We start from the raw sequence: 17042 nt of genomic DNA, 5'->3' as shown, positions 1-17042 counted from the left end.
ATATTGAGAAGGTTTGGACATATGCAGAAATAGACTTTTGGCGCCCTCGTGAGGAGGATTAAAAACATCATAGTGGAGGGTAAAAAAAGTCGAGGAAGACCTAGGATGCATGGGTTACACCTCTCTGAGGACCTGGCCAGGGATATGAGTAGTTGGAGGCGCCTTATACACGTCTTAGACTATTGATACTCTCTCGTTTACCTGGCCAAGCTTGTATGTTTGCTGATGGACTCTTTTACCGCATCCTTCTTTATGGATATGGATTGCCTTCTTCCTTTCCTCCCCAGATCTTGATTATAATAGTTTCTTATGAACAGAATACATTGGATACGATAGTGATGATGATATCTTAAATTGATCACTTATTACCTTAAACTGATCACCTATAGTTTTAAAGTGATTATATTTATATTGTTTTAGGGGGATCAATTATAAACTCAAAAATAATCATTTATAATATTAAAGTGATTAATTAAAAAAATTAATTAATTAATTATATAAACTCGTCTCAAAGTAAAGCATTAACATATGGACATATGGTGATTAAAATTTATCAATTATTGTAGATCATTAAATTAAGGTTTAAGAAAAAAATTAAAACAAGGAAGAAGTAAAACTGACAATAACAAAACCCAATTCTTAAACTTCGCCATCTTTTTCATTTTATCGCTACCCCTATTTAATTGAAATGACGAAAATGCCCTTAGACTTAAATTTGTATAAAACACTTCAATCTCACTCAATAACACTTTTATCACTCTAAAAACACTAAATCAAAACTTAAAATTTGTGGAGCTAAAGCTAAAAAATTCAAATCGCGAACAACAATTCGAGCTAATTTCTAATCGCATCTCGTTCTAAAATTCCAATAAACAAATATACCAAGGAGGCAAGCAGTCGCACGCGACCCAACCGCGGCTCAGTCGCACAAAACGCGCGACTGGACCGCGGCTCAGTCGCGTGAAATGCGCGACTGAGCCGCGGTCCAGTCGCGCGTTTTGTGCGGCTCCTTCGCGGTTGGGTCGTGCGCGACTGCGTCTCTTTTTTTTTATTTTTGCGTTTTATGTTATTAATTAATAATTATTAATATTTATGTTGATAAATTATACTCCCTCCGTTCTTTTTTGATCTTCCACATTACTATAACGGGTAGTTTCAAAAGTTTTTCCACTTTAGAATACTTTCTATTTTTAGAAAGTTTTTATCCCACTTTTACCACTTAAAACCCCCCCTTTTCTTTTAATGTACCCCTTTTCTTTTATTGATAATTATTTTCTCTCTCATACTTTCAATACAATCATTACTTCACACTACTATTTAATTAAAATAATACACACTACAACCTCATACTTCCAATACAATCATTACTTCACACTACTATTTAATTAAAATAATACCCACTACAACCCAAAGATTCTATCTTTCTTAATATGTGTGAAAAACCCAAAGTGGAAGATCAAAAAAGAACGGAGGGAGTATTTGTTAATAATAATTATTTTAATATTATTATTTTTTTTTTCAAAAATTAATAATAATAATAATAATAATAATAATAATATAATAATAATAATAATAATAATAATAATAATAATAAATTCATAATTATTAACTAATATAATATACAGATATTTCATGATATACCACTGAGTTTCTTCGAAATTCACCATATACCACACGAAATTTTCTAATTCACCATATACCATTGAGTTTACGTCCGTTAGCGCAGAATACCATTAATGACAATTGCCGTCAGTGTGCCGTATGTGGTAAATTACCAGTATGCCCTTACGCATTGAACAGGCGTCATTGTTAGGCTTGACTTCCCCAAACACAACGTATTTCCTCAAAAAAATGATCGTTCATCTTTCTTCTTCTCCATTCAAGAAACTTTGTATTCGTCTACATTGATCTAAAACCCTTAAAATCCATCAAAAATCTTTAAAAACCTTAAAATCGATTTGTGTAAAGTGAATTGCAAGTTTGTGAAGTGATTTAGAACCCAAACACAGGTGGTCGTGACTGAATTTCGCACAAAGTTCGCTAATTCGGTGGATTAAGCATACGCAAGGTACCTATCCTTATCCATTTGCATTTCGAGTTCTGATTTTGTATTTTTTTTTTTTTGCAAAATTGAGTTAGGGTTAGGGTTAAGTGTGATAAGTTGCATGCGAATTTGAATTATGCTAAAGTGATGTGTTTTTGTTTTTTATGCAATTTATAATTTGGATTGTGATGTAATGTTTTTTTAGTAAATGTTGTTGTTAGGATGAGTACATTGTTGTTGTTAGTTCGTGCTTCAGGGGGTACTTTTGATGTGAGGGTGGATGACACTGATAAGACCAATTTGATGGAGTTAATTGAGTATATGTTTGAGGATTCAGTGAAACAGAATGTATATCTCCCTAAATACTTCACCCTGTTTGTCACTAAACCTAGAACAAATCGTAAGTTAGAGTTAGTTGATGATGGGGCAATGTTAAAAATGTGGGAGTAGAATGAAGGGAATAGTGAAATTGAAGTGTTTATAGAAGAGACAGAAACACCATCCCTTGTGTTTCAGTGTGCAGAAGCTAGTTGGGCAAAAACTTTGAAGAACAGGGCTGAAAATATTAGGCTAATGGAGGAAGAGAACAGAAGGCTGGCGGAGGAAGCAAAAGCTGAGGAGCAGCTTTTGACCCAGCAGGCATATACTGTGGCTGTAGAGGTCCCTGTTTTGAATGTTGATGATGATGGGATTGAATATGTAAGAGTGTTTGTTACCCCAGCAGCAGATGAGGTTTTCCCAGGAGATTCACAACTTCAACCCTCAAGTCCTCAATCCCAACAACCTCAACCCTCACAACCTCAATCCTCACAACGTTAACCATCTCAATCAAGTAACCCTCCAAGAAGAAAAAAGCTTACTCCAAAGAAGAAGAAAATACCCCCTGCACAGTCAACCCAACAGCATCCTAGCCAAGAACAAACCAGGCTTAAACCCAAAGAGTGGAGGGTGCCTAGAAGCACTGCTGTTAAGTTTGGCCTTGATGTTGGCAAGAAAACTGCAGCAGGGAGACATATCAACACTAGGGGCAAGAAAACCCAAAGAGTGGTTGAAGAAATTGATGTTGAGTCTGATGCTTGGCCTTCTGATGATAGTGAAGATGGTGATTATGAAGCTTCTGATGTTGAGGCTGATTCTGATATGGAGTTGGACAGTGAGGATTACTTAGATGGGTCTCATGTGTTAGACAAAATGTACAAAAATGGTAAAATCTAGTCTCAATTACCATTTGGATCCATTGTGCATGAGGAGTGGTTGATATTTTAAACCAAAACACAGTTTCTAGATGTATTCAGAGATTACTGCATACAAGAGGGCTTCTCTGTTTCAGTTGACCATGTTGACAGTAAGAGGTACATAGCAAGGTGTTTGATGAGGGATTGCACTTGGAGGATTCAAGCTTCAGTTCTAAGGGACAAAGTCAGTTGGGCCATAAAAAAGCTAGAAGGAGAGCATGCAACTTGTGGGAGGCTGGAAGAGAATCCTATGGTCTCTTTAGCATGGCTATGCAGACAATTGATACAAGACTTAGAGGCAAACCTAGATGTCCCAGTTGATTCATTGCAGAGGCTGTGCATGGAAAGGTACAAGATCCATGTGAAGTTGAGATTGTTATACAAAGTGAAGAGTTTAGCGAGGGAGCAATTACATGGTGGGTTTGCTGAGTCCTATCCAGCTCTTCCAAAGTATGCTGAAATGATGAAGTCCACAAATCCTGGGTCTTATGCTCTGGTTACATGGACTGACAGTTTGCAATTTAAGGCATGTTTCATATCTTTTGCAGCTCAAGTTAAAGGATTCTTAGGTGGTTGTAGACCTATCATAGGAATAGATGGTGCACATTTAAGTGGGTATTACAAAGGGGTTATGCTCACTGCAATTGCAATAGATGGGAATAATGAGATCTTTGTGTTAGCCTATGGGATTGTTGACATAGAGAGCATAGATTCCTGGACTTATTTTTTCAGAAACTTGAGGTGCTTGTTTGCACAATATGAATCTCAGAAGGATGACTGGACTTTTATTAGTGACAGGATGAGGGTAAGTTTCTTATTTGTCTTTGATTTGAGATTATGCTGCTGTTTATTAACTTAGTCTTGTTTTTTAGGGAGTTGAATCAGCATTGTTTGAGGTATTCCCAAGAGCTATAAGGAGAATATGCTGCCAAATTACAAGGCTGCAGGATGGAGTGGGGCAGCATTTCATAAGATGTTTTGGATTGCGGCAAATGCCTACAATGAGTACGTTTTTGAAAAAGCTATGTCCAAGATAAAACATTTTGATGCAGCAGCATATGACTATCTCAAAAATGTAGAAGAGCAGTGGAGTGTGCATATGTTTGACAGGACAGTTTGTTGTGATCATAACACAACAAACTTCGTGGAGTCATTCAATGCAATAACAAAGGTCAACAGGGACATGCCTGTGTTGACATTGCTGGAAGGTAAATTTGTGTCCCTGTTTTGCTTATTTAAATGCAAAAAAATTGTTGTTGCATACTGTGATTTTTTTTTTTTTGGTTTTTTGAATAATTAAGATGTCAGGAATTGGTGCATGAAAAGGATGGGTTCCAGGTTCGATAAAGGAGTAAGCATGGAACCTAATGATCTAACAGAGCATGCAAAGGGGGTGCTGGCGACTAGGACTGATGATTCTAGGTTTTTCCATGTCACTGCAGCTGGTGGTGGAGAGTTTGAGGTGAGGGATGGCCATGTCAAGTTCCCTGTCACCCTTGGAAATATGACTTGTGGGTGTGGGAAATGGCAAGGATCAGGGATCCCTTGCAAGCATGGGCTAAGGGTTATTTACAACCAGAGACTTGATCCTAGGGACTTTGTCTCACCTTTCTACAAGGGGGTTGCTTACAAACTCACTTATGGAGACCACATCCACCCCATGGCTGATCCAACTCACTGGCGTTCACTAGATGTGCCAGAAATTGCACCACCCCAAGGGAAAAGAAATGTTGGCAGACCACCTAAGCAAAGGAGAAGAGCTGCTCATGAGGCAAAAAAAGGAAAGAGGCATAAGAATAACAAATGCAGCCTATGCAAAGAACTAGGCCACAATGCAGTGACATGCAAGGCAAAAAAGGCATCATCAAAGAAGACAGCACATGCAGCTTCCTCTTCACAGCAAGGCAACACTAGGGGGAAGAGAAAAGCTACTACTTAGCATTGTTTAGTGTCATTTTTTTGGTGAACATTGTTTATTGTCAAGTTGTTTTTGAACTAAATGTTAACTACTTGGTTTGAATGACACTTCTTTTGTTTATCATAATTTCAACGGGTATATTTTTAAAAAAATGGTATTTAATGAAAATAAAAAAAGTAAATGGTATATGGTGAATTATTAATTTACCACAAACGGCACACTAACGGATTTTGTCATTAATGGTATTTTGTGCTAACGGACGTAAACTCAATGATATATGGTGAATTAGAAAATTTCGTGTGGTATATGGTGAATTTCGAAGAAACTCAGTGGTATAGCATGAAATATCCGTATAATATATTAATTAAATGTTTAGTAATTTAACTTATTAATTTAATAATTATTATTTATAAATGTTTATTAGTTTATATGTATGAATTATACTATTTATTAATAATTTATATTATTAAATTTTTATTAAATTAATATTATTAATGTAATTAAAATTAATTTGATATTCATTTTAGTGTCGGGAATTTATTAATGTTAATTAAGTAATTGTTTGCTAATCATGAATTAATATGTTAATTAATTATTATTTTTTATTCATGTAATTAACTTAACGTAGTATTTTATTATTTTAATTTATCATTAATAGTTAATTAAATTATCAAAATTGTAGTAAATGGCTGGTAACCAAGAAAGAGGAAAAGGGTTTGTTTAGAGGCATGTTGAGCAGAAATAGTTCTAGGCCTACCTTACTAAGAGAGGATCCTCATGAGAGGAGGGTTACGGGTTCTGCTAGGTGGGCTAAGCGGGAACAGGCGGCCAGACATACTCAGGCTTAACGTTCGACTATGCTGCACCAAGTGCGTACTCACTTTGAGGACCAGACTAGCCAATAGAGTACTTCGAGGGGCTCCAGTGATGAGGATAATGACTACGAAGGCTCTATTGGTCTGCCAGTCGATTGGACGGTCATGTGCGGGCATACCGGTAAGTTTACAGGGGCAGGGCCCTAGTATGGTAGGCGCTTACTATCATGCAGAAGAAAGTCAGGTTGATACCCAGCTACGAGGGGCACATAGCTAAGGTTATTTTTGAGGGCTCTGAGCGTACGCCTCCGATTTTGGAGTGTCGTACTAGGAAGAAGTCGCTGGAGGCGACCATCAGACTGCAAGATATGTCTAATGAGCTGTACGGAGTTTTAACTGCCACTCCCCTTGGTCGTCTGCCATACATTATGCACCAGCATATTGATAGTGCTTTAATTACGGCCTTTGTGGAGAGGTGGCAGCTGGTTACCAACACCTTCCACATGCCCTGGGGGAGATGACCATTATGTTGCACGACGTGCAACACATCTTAGGTATTGGAATTGAAGGTTCACTCCCCGCTGAGCCTTCTGATGGTGAGTGGAAGCTTGCGCTAGCCGGTCTATTGGGAGAGCCCATGTCTAAGCTGCGAAGGAAGGGGTACTTCACTAAAGGGAGCATCAACGTTTGTATTTGCCTGAGAGGATAGTCAGACAGCTGGGTTCTGTACAGGTTATTCCCCCCTCCTATGAGACCTACCCAAGCATTGCGACCGGCACAGGATACTTATTCCGTGACCTTTGCTTCTCCATCTATTTACACGGAGGCATAAAGTAGGTTCTCCTAATGTGCCCACGTTGGTGATCAAGCACTTTGTTGGGCATCTGTTACATCAGAGGTTGAACCTGATTATGTTGACTGGTTTAGAGTGTCCTCCCACCCATTTCTCCTCCCCGACGAAGGACCTAGTGCTGGTTTAGGTGCAGCTGATAGCAGAGTTGAATACGTTAGTGTTTCTATTTATCTATTTCCATTACTTAAATGTTGTCTATTGTTAAAACCATTGTTTTGTTTTTACAGTTTGCAAATGAATTTCCTAGTCGAATCGCGCCACTGCTCAGGATGCCTTCTAATGTGGATATGACCCCCCGGAAAAGACAGACTGCTGATCTTTATATGGAAGAAGTTAGAGATTTATTTGCCAAATGACAAGCTTTTAGAGGGCATGATCCTTCATAGACATTTGTTTGTAATTATAAACTATTTGTTGGTGTTGTATTGTATTTCTAAACTACTCGAATTGTTTCTATTAATTTACAACAATGTTTTTTACATTTTTTTAATAACATATTTATTTATACATATTGAATGCTATCTAGATACAAAGGTAACATAAATAATTACACAATAAACACAATTCTTAAATCAATATATAGTATTGTACTATGGACTATCTAAATTGAGTGCATCTTCATCGGTATTATTACCTTGTGGTGGTTGTACCCCCATATAATCTATTTCCAAGAGAAATCTTGCTGCGAAAATGTGTTTCTAAATGTCTGCATGAATTGTCAGCTGCTTCTCTCCATGATCGCTGGAGTGGTGGCAGTGGAGATGAATCATCGTTCATTAAAAGTTGAACATAATGATTTCTACTCACCCAACAAAGATGTATAAATTTATTTACGCTATGCACACCCGTTGTTCTCCTTATTGGAAGAAATAAACAGTTATAGTGGGGATTACTATTAGCAGAACCATAATACGCAATGGCAATGTTAAGAAACGTTACTACAAAGTACAATCCCATCGTTGCTTCCAACCAGTTAATAAACGGTGCAGGTCCCTTGCTATGTGAACCAATTCTGAATATAGCATTATCTAGTGTCTCTGCAGATAGATACACACGTAGGTATTGCTCTCTATTCGTTTGCATTTCCATACACATTGCATGTCGTAAAAAGAGGTCATGCCTCGCCTCCCAACTCTGTGACGACAATAGCTCTAAATCCACAATTTCCATCACCTATAACATCAATCCAATCAAACAAGTACGGAGGAAGAACATGCGGGATGTAATTAGGCCATGGAAAGAGTGAAAAATCACGACTTGCTGAACCATCTGTAATAAAAAAAAAGTTAGTCACATTCAATTGTAATAAACTAATTTGCATAACAGAAAGGAAAGACAAGTACCAGATAAGTTGAAACTAAAGTTAATTCCAACTGACGGTTGCATTGATCGAGCACTAGATCTCCCGCGTGATGAAGATCTCGATCCGCGACCCCTGAAGGACGATTTGTTGAATTCAAACGCGCTTTTGTCCCCTAGAGCACTAGATGTATTAGAGTAATCTACATTGTCCCCTAAATTTTCAAAGTCCTGCGAATGTAAAATAATTTTTCAAACATTAATAAATAGTACGTACTTTAAAATATAAAATAAAACATAGATTTAGTTAATAAAATGTTAAATAAATAATAATTAGGTTCAATACTTAAAATATAAATTATTAAATATTAAATAGATAATAATTTAGTTTAATAATTAAAATTTCAAATAAATTAACAATAACAATACAAATATTAAATAAATAATAATTAAGTAAATAAAATATATATAAATTATAAAATAAAATAATTTAATACAACATATATTAAATAATAATAATAAAATAAAAAATAATTTAAATAAATAAGAGGAATTAAAATTCAAAAAAAAAGGGGAGGAGGAGTCGTGCGCGGCCGGGTCGCAAATGGGTCGTGTGAAATGCGCGACCGGACCGCGGTTGGGTCGCGTGAAACCAGTCACTTATTTTATGCGACCCACCCGCGGCCCGGTTGCGCGCGACTGGTGTTCATCCTGTTTTTTTATTTTGATTTGATTAAATTACTTACCGAATCGTATTCATGCTCATTTTGGTTCGCCATTATCATTCGATTTCAAGTTTTAGCTTGTTTTAGTTTAGAGAGTGCTTTTAGAGAGATATTAGAGTTTTTGAGTTCAAAAATTATACAAAAATAATCTTAAAAATTTATTATATAAAAAATGGTAATAAAATGAAAATGATGATAATAAAATGAAAAGGACGATGAAGTTTAATAATACCAACAACAAAATGAGACCTAAAAACATAAAACAGGGGAATAAAGGAGGGGCTGACATGCCAACTGTGCAAAAATGAGCAATTTCGAAAAGTAAGAATATCAAGCAGACCGGGGGCCCAGCCCAAAAGAATGGTCCCACAAGAGAAAATAGTCTACTTTGAGTAAAGTGGGTCCTATGTCCTCGAGCAGTGTCCCAAAAAGGGAAATGTGGGCCCGGTCCACTCTCTTGGTTCACTTTTGAGAGGCTAATTCATCTTCGTCTTTCTCACCCCCATATTTTTTGTTCGGCCAAGCTCAACTATCCTATACACAAATCTCTTTCATCTTTGTGGGATCCACACTCTGAGCTTCATTATAAAGTGAATTCCACGTGGTACGCCATATGTTTGGCCAAGGCATAGGGTTGTCCGCAAATTGTTGGTCTTTAGCTATAACTTTTTAATTAGCAATTTTAATGAGCTTAAAATGTTGGTTATTTTTGTCCATTAGATAAAGATATTGGATAGCTAATTATTTTATTAATTATTTTCTCCGTATTAATTTGTTCTTCCTATTTATTTTTTGTATAGTTTTCAATGTAAATTTTAATTCTCAATATCTCTAAATACATATAATAAAAAATTATAAAAAATACATAATAAAAAAGTATACATTAAGACAAATCTAACGAGATCTCACATGGATATATTTTATCTTCTAAATAAGTGTCAAAAAACATTAATTAAATTTCTCTTTCCTTAAAGTGGAATATTTCAAATGGGAAGAACATTAGAGAACGAAGGGAGTACTTTTTTTTGACATTCTAACAAACTAATAAGGCAACAGCCAAAAACTAATTAAAAGTCACTTTTCAAACACCCTATAACAAATTCAAGTTTGGTAAACCATATACAATTGAACTCGTCATGTATGAAACTGTCTCACTATGAAATAGATTTACATAATTAATCTACTCCTATATTTAATCACTTTAAAATTATAAGTGATTACTTTAATATATATATATATATATGTCAGTTTAATAAATATGATATCACCATAAAAATTCCTCATTTAAGATTTTGTGTAACGTAATTTATCCTTACATGTATTGGGTCTTACTATTAGGGGTTTAAATAATTCATTATTAATTAGGGGGTGTTCTCACACTATATTCCTTTAATTCCTGTTTAGGTGAATGAGATTTGAAGAATTGAACTCATGCGTTCCATCATTTTGGCTTTCACTACTACATTAAGAGATTAACTGAACCAAATGTTTAATTTAATGATTGTAATTCCATGATCATTATACATTTATGTGTTTTTTTGAGCAGGATCATTGTTTTGATAGACATTTGCTTAGAATCTAAAATTAAAAAGGGTCTTAATATCTGAAATTGTGGTTAATGAAGTAGACATTAAAAAAACTATAATTTATGATTAGTTTTTTTATCAATTAAGAAGTATATGGTATATCTACATTTATAATGATAATTACAATATATAGTGTCTATCTCTGTTATATTTTCAAACACTTGTTAAAGTTCAGAATGACCCTTTGCCCATTTCTTTCAGTTTGTCTCTGACTTATAAAATGCCAGAAACAACACTATTAGGGCCAACCCTGAGATTTCAAGGGGCTCGGGGCGAAAAATAAATTATGTGCCCTGATTATAAAATTTTTACTTATAATTAAAAAATTTATATTATAAAAAAATGTTACGTACTAATAATAGAACTCAATGTTATCCGCTTTTTGTTTGATAATCGTGCACTTATAATTTAATAATTAATAAATTTGGTAACAATTATCATTAATAGCATTTTGACTGGTTGGTTAAATGTAGGGCTGAACAGAGTTTGGTCTAAACCGTAAACCAAACCGGACCAAACCGTAATTTAAATATTTGGTCTGGTCTACGGTCTAAATGGTCCGATCCGGTTTTTTTTAATTTTTAAAACGGTTTACGGTCCGATCCCGGTTTTAAAATTTTCAGACCAGACCGGACCGGAAAACCGTAATCAACTCTCAAAAGCTCTTTCTCAGTCTCTCCCTTTAGCTCCCAAAACTGTTCATTCCTGCACTACTCCCCCTATTCTTGAAGGAGAATCTGATGATCATAAAAAGATTATTTTTGGAAGTTCTTTTTCTTTTGCTACTTCTGAAACTTCCCAGCTTATTCTTGAGCGTATCATGTCTCAATCTGTAATTTCTCATGGGAATACTTATCAAGTTAAATTTCATTCATAGCTTAAATCTTTCTGGATTCTCTTTAATTTATTTCTGATTATAGTTCTGTCTTAAAACTCTGCTTGTAAGTGCTTTATCTTGTGAGTGTCACTTATTGTTGATCCCAAACTTGAATAAAGGAGTAGGGTGAGCGGTAGGCTACTCAATAGAATTTAGTATCATTCATTGATCGGTTTATCTTGAAATGTTCAATAAAATTTATTTGTGATGTTTCGGATTTGATTATGTATTTTGTTTACAAATTATCGTTTATCTTAGATTCTCACTCAATTAAAAAAAAATAATAATAATAAAAAAAAAAAAAAAAAAAAAAACTGTAGACCAGACCAGACCAGACCGTTCTAGAACGGTCTGGTCCGGTCCGGTCTGGTCTCTTGACTGGTCCGGTCTGGTCTCTTGACTGGTCTGGTCTGGTCTGAAAAATTTCCAGACCGAAATTTCTGGTCTGGTCTGATTTTTCTGTCAAACCAGACCAGACCAGACCATGTGCAGCCCTAGTTAAATGTATAATTTAATCATACAAGGTCTTAAGTTCAACGCATATAAAAGGAAAATACATCTATATTTTCCGTAGACTCTTGGCACATGCTCTTCTTGCCTAAGACTGGCCCTACACACTATATGTAGGTTCATATTATTGAGATAAAAACTAAAAGACTTTTTTAATTAATGGGACAAATTCAGATAAAGGAAAAAAAGAGTATCATATAATAAATCCACCTTCAAGGGTTTAATGAATATCGTACGTTTAAAATAAAATGAGAAGGATGGTGTTATTGCAAATGCCCAAGTAGTCACTCTTGGGAGATATTTGTCACCAAAGTTTGTGATGAGAATAATTATTACTTTCTTCTTGATTCTTTTACTACTAATCATTTTAAAAGTGATACGTGATTTGTGATGTTTTGTTCCTCCTCTTATTTTGGCTTTTTTTATTCTTTCTTGTGGTTCCACTTTTTTTTAGCTAATTTTTGAGGACCAAGCAAATATATCTCTCAATCATAAAATATAGATATAGATGAGAAATAGCATGTCATTTATAGTAAGAAAATAGATTTATTTAGCTAATGTTTTAGAACAAATCATAGAAACACAAAAAACCAAAGTTTAGAAAAAGAAATTTCATTTAGAATGTACTTTTCCCAACTTATTTATATTCATACATTTTTATCTGTCGCTCTCACTTGCAAATTTTCAAAAATTAAATATCAAATATATTATTTGATTTTTAAATCGAATACCAAATATTTCAAATCGGATATTTTTGCACATCTCGACTTTTAATAACTCGTATCCTTCCCCATTTCACCCGCTCTATTTTTACCTTCCCTTTTTCCTCCTCTTCTTGACCGTCCATTTCAAGAATACTCTCAAAACTTTCTCTTTCTAACACCATAACTTCCTTTGCATAGCTCCTAAAGAAAAGCCATACCAAACAATACATAAACCAGAGATGAAGAGATCCTCTACAAGATTAAGAAAGATGATATATTATCAAATCAATCGGGTCATATATCCGCGTTGGTTTTTACATTATAGTAAAATTAGTGTGAAATGTTATTTATTGTTAGCATACGGTGTACGTGTAGCTATGGGCCAAAGAAACTAGTTTAATAATTTTGCCTAATTCTACTTTTTACATGGTGAAAAGAAAACAAAATATGATATATAGTTATTATAACTAAACTACTTAGTATCATATTCTAAATGGGTTAAACTATAGGATAACAAGATCTAGAATAATGAGAATCCCCAATTTTTATATGGACAATATTTACTACTCAATAGTCAATATGTATAAGTATGTGGATCAAAGACGTAAATTAAAGTGATTTATGATAATTTCAAATTCTTTTTATATCAATTTACTGATTAGATTTAGACCATATTAGTTTTAATCTATTACTCTCACTATAACAATTAAACTAATAAGAATTTAACTCATATTTGCCTTAAATCTAAGCTACTTTTAGTCTCAAACTCTCGCTATATCGATAAGATTAACAAAGAATGTTCAATTCAAGACTAATTGGCTCAGTTTTAATTACAAATCCATATTTTATAGGCAATTCACAACAATTTCAGTCCATGATCGAATTGGGAACAATCTCCTACCCTAGAAACAAATCGACTCACTAATCATGAAAATAGACATGAAAACTTTAATCAAGACCCAAAATATGCTTCTAGACATTAATCAAAATAGATAGATTGAAAATTAAAGGCAACTAATAATAAAAATGCAATGAAAAAGTATAATTGAGCGTAAAGATTTACAACTTTATTAAAATTAGATCTAATAACAAAATAAGAAATTGAAATAAAATGACAAGAATGAAAACTAATAAATAAAAAAACATACAAAGGGATCGAAGCCCTCCCTCATCTAATCTATTGAATCTCCTTATATAGGAGAGTTACGTGGGGAAAAAACTAATTGACCATTATTTTAACCTAGAAAAATGATTAAAATAATATATAATGTTTTACCAAATCAATCTATGAAAAACGATCAAAATTCACTTTCAAGAGAAAAGCCGACTAGATTTTTTCAAAAGCGAAGAAAAAGCCAAGTTAGATTTTTCTTTTTTTCGCGAGCATTAAAATCGCAACAAACTTTGAACGATTGTTATTTCTTGCTTGAGTATTGAAATTGAACATGAGAATATAATAAATTTTTGGATAACTCTTGAAGTCTAATTTTCAATGCTTCTGAAATGAAAGCCTCAAAGAGGTTTAACAATGAAAAACAAATGAAAAGTATAATGCAAAAGATGAACACAAGTGTTTATGAGGTATCTTGGATACCTCCTCCTCAAATGTTGTTTTATTATAAATGATTCAACAATACAATTATAATAAACCTCTCTTATCTTGAGAACAAAACCTCTCAAGATCACAAATACTAAACTAAAGTAAGAACAGTTTTAAGTTTTGAACAATGCAATAACCCTCTCAACAATATGTGTGCTTGTGGTGAATGTTTCTATGAGTGATGAATCCTATTTATAGGCAAGGTATTCATCACTCTTAGAATTCCCTTACAAATCACCATAAACCACATGTAACACCCCAATTAACTATGATAATTAACCATAGTAATAAACATCACAATAAACATTACATTAAACAAGGAAGTAATGCACTTATTCAATGACTACACAAAAATTCTGACCAAAACAGAATCCTATGTAGTTTGCTCGACTACCGCTCGATCGAGCCACTACTTGCTCGGTCGAGCTAGCCTTCAGTGAAGCTACTGACTTGTTCTGCATCATTCGCTCGACCTACTCACACCCGCTCGGCCGGTCAAGCAGCCCACGTTTGGTCGAGCGACTATCAGACTTCCACACCACTTAATTGTTGCCTCGATCAAGCAATCCTCATCAACCGTTTCAAACTTCAAACCATTCACATACGACATATCTTTATTGACCTTCTCCAAAGTACAAGACAAAGCATGTTCGACTAAATGTTCAAAGTTAATGTCATTCATATGAATATTGGCACTTGTTTTAACAATCTTCCCCTCAAGTCCAATATTCTTATCATCCTCAAATGTAACTCTCTTTGACCCAAACACAGTTCCATCATCACTTTTGTGGCCTAGGCTACCACAATCAACTTGTAACTTATACAAATTCCTCTTACTCCTTACTCCCTTCATGAGCACCATGCTCCCTCTAATGACTTCAAAACCCCTCCATTTGCTTTGAAAGTGCATCCCTTACTCTCATGTCTACCCAATGATATAAGATTCCTCTCAAACTTAGGTACATACCTTACATCACCAACTCTTCTCTTCCATGTGTCTCAATTTTAACCTCACCAATACCTTCTACTTTCACCTTTTCATCATTTGGTGAACACTCTCAAGTATCTAACAATGCAATAGCCCTCTCAACAATATGTGTGTTTGTGGTGAATGTTTCTATAAGTGATGAACACTTTCACCTATTTATAGGCAAGGTATTCATCACTCTTAGAATTCCCTCATAAATCACCATAGACCACATATAACACCCCAATTAACTATGATAATTAACCATAGTAATAAGCAGCACAATAAACATTACATTAAACAAGGAAGTTATGCTTTTATTCAATGACTACACAAAAATTCTGACCAAAACAGAATCCTATATAGTCTGCTCGACTACCGCTCGATCGAGCCACTACCGCGTTCGGTCAAGCGAGCCTTCAATGAGGCTACTTACTTGTTCTGTACCTTTCGCTCGACCTACCCACCCCCGCTCGACCGGTCGAGCAGCCCACGTTTGGTCGAGCGACCATCAGACTTCCTCGCCACTTGTTGCCTCGATCAAGCAACCCTCATCAATCATTCCAAACTTCAAACCATTCACATACGACATATCTTTATCGACCCTCTCCAAAGTACAAGACAAAGTATGTTCAATTAAATGTTCAAAGTTAACGTCATTCATATGAATATTGACACTTGTTTTAACAGCTTCTAATCTAGCATCAATATGATATTCCTATTTAAAGTAATTCTCAAAATAGTAAACGTGTATCAAATTTCATCTCAATTTTTTTCGAGTTTGAACAATCTTCTGCTCCTTTACTTCTCTTCTTTGTAAAACTTCTTCAATCAATCTAAAATTGCCCTACTTAACTCCATAGTCATCAAAATCAAAAGAATTATGCTGGAAACGATCAAAACCCTTCATAATCAACATAAATAACCAAAATGAGTAAAGTAACATACATCTTCGAAGATAAGCACAAAATAACTAATAACGACCATCATAATGAATTATAAATCATGAAATAAGTAAAACTAATTACACTTATCAAACTCCCCATGTTTAATCTTTAGTCGTTCTGGAGCAAACTCAAAGTGAATAATAATAATAATAATAATAATAATAATAATAATAATAAAATTAAAACACGATCTCCAAAGATCCTAGATTACTTCTTATGACTCCTTTCCTAAATTTTAATTCCCTATGTAGCCAAGTTGAAATTAAGAAACTAAACCACTTTCTTATATCTCAAGTACCCCAAATCCTTGACTCTTAATCTTCTGATACACCTTTACTTTTCATACGTTCTTCTTAAATAGAATTTATGAAGTTTAATGTCAAACTTTAACTACAATTTCTCATTAATCTATAAGAAAAAACATATTTACATGAGATCTTGTTGATTTGTCTCAATATATATTTTTTAAATATCAGAATTTTTAAAAACTCACAATTAAAATTATTTGATTTTAAAATTACATTGAAATTTGCAAAAAAATAAATATGAAAAACATTTAAAAACAGTGAGAGTATCTTATATAGAAAATGGAAAAGGAAAAGTGCTACACTTATTCCTCGAATGATGATTCACCCAAATACCTATCTTATGGCTTCCACTTTTTATGTTGCCGACTCCAATAATATGAGATGCAAAAATTAAAATTTCTCTCTTCATCTCTGATTTTGTCTAGGTGAACTCATTTACGGACTTTCATTCTAGCCAATCGTTAACTAGTCTGAATCTCACTTGCTCACCAGCTCAATGCCACTATTTTACCGAGGTTGCTCTTGCAATTTCCAACCTAGTTAGTCTTTTCACTTTTCAATATAATTAGTTTTTTTATATTTTTCTATCTTCTTAGCATATAATACTATTGGGATAACACTAATTACCTTGTAAAATCATATTTCACATTATCA

Source organism: Amaranthus tricolor, chromosome 9 (genome assembly GCF_026212465.1).
Source record: "Amaranthus tricolor cultivar Red isolate AtriRed21 chromosome 9, ASM2621246v1, whole genome shotgun sequence".
NCBI lineage: Eukaryota > Viridiplantae > Streptophyta > Magnoliopsida > Caryophyllales > Amaranthaceae > Amaranthus > Amaranthus tricolor.
Note: the sequence above shows the minus strand (reverse complement) of the source record.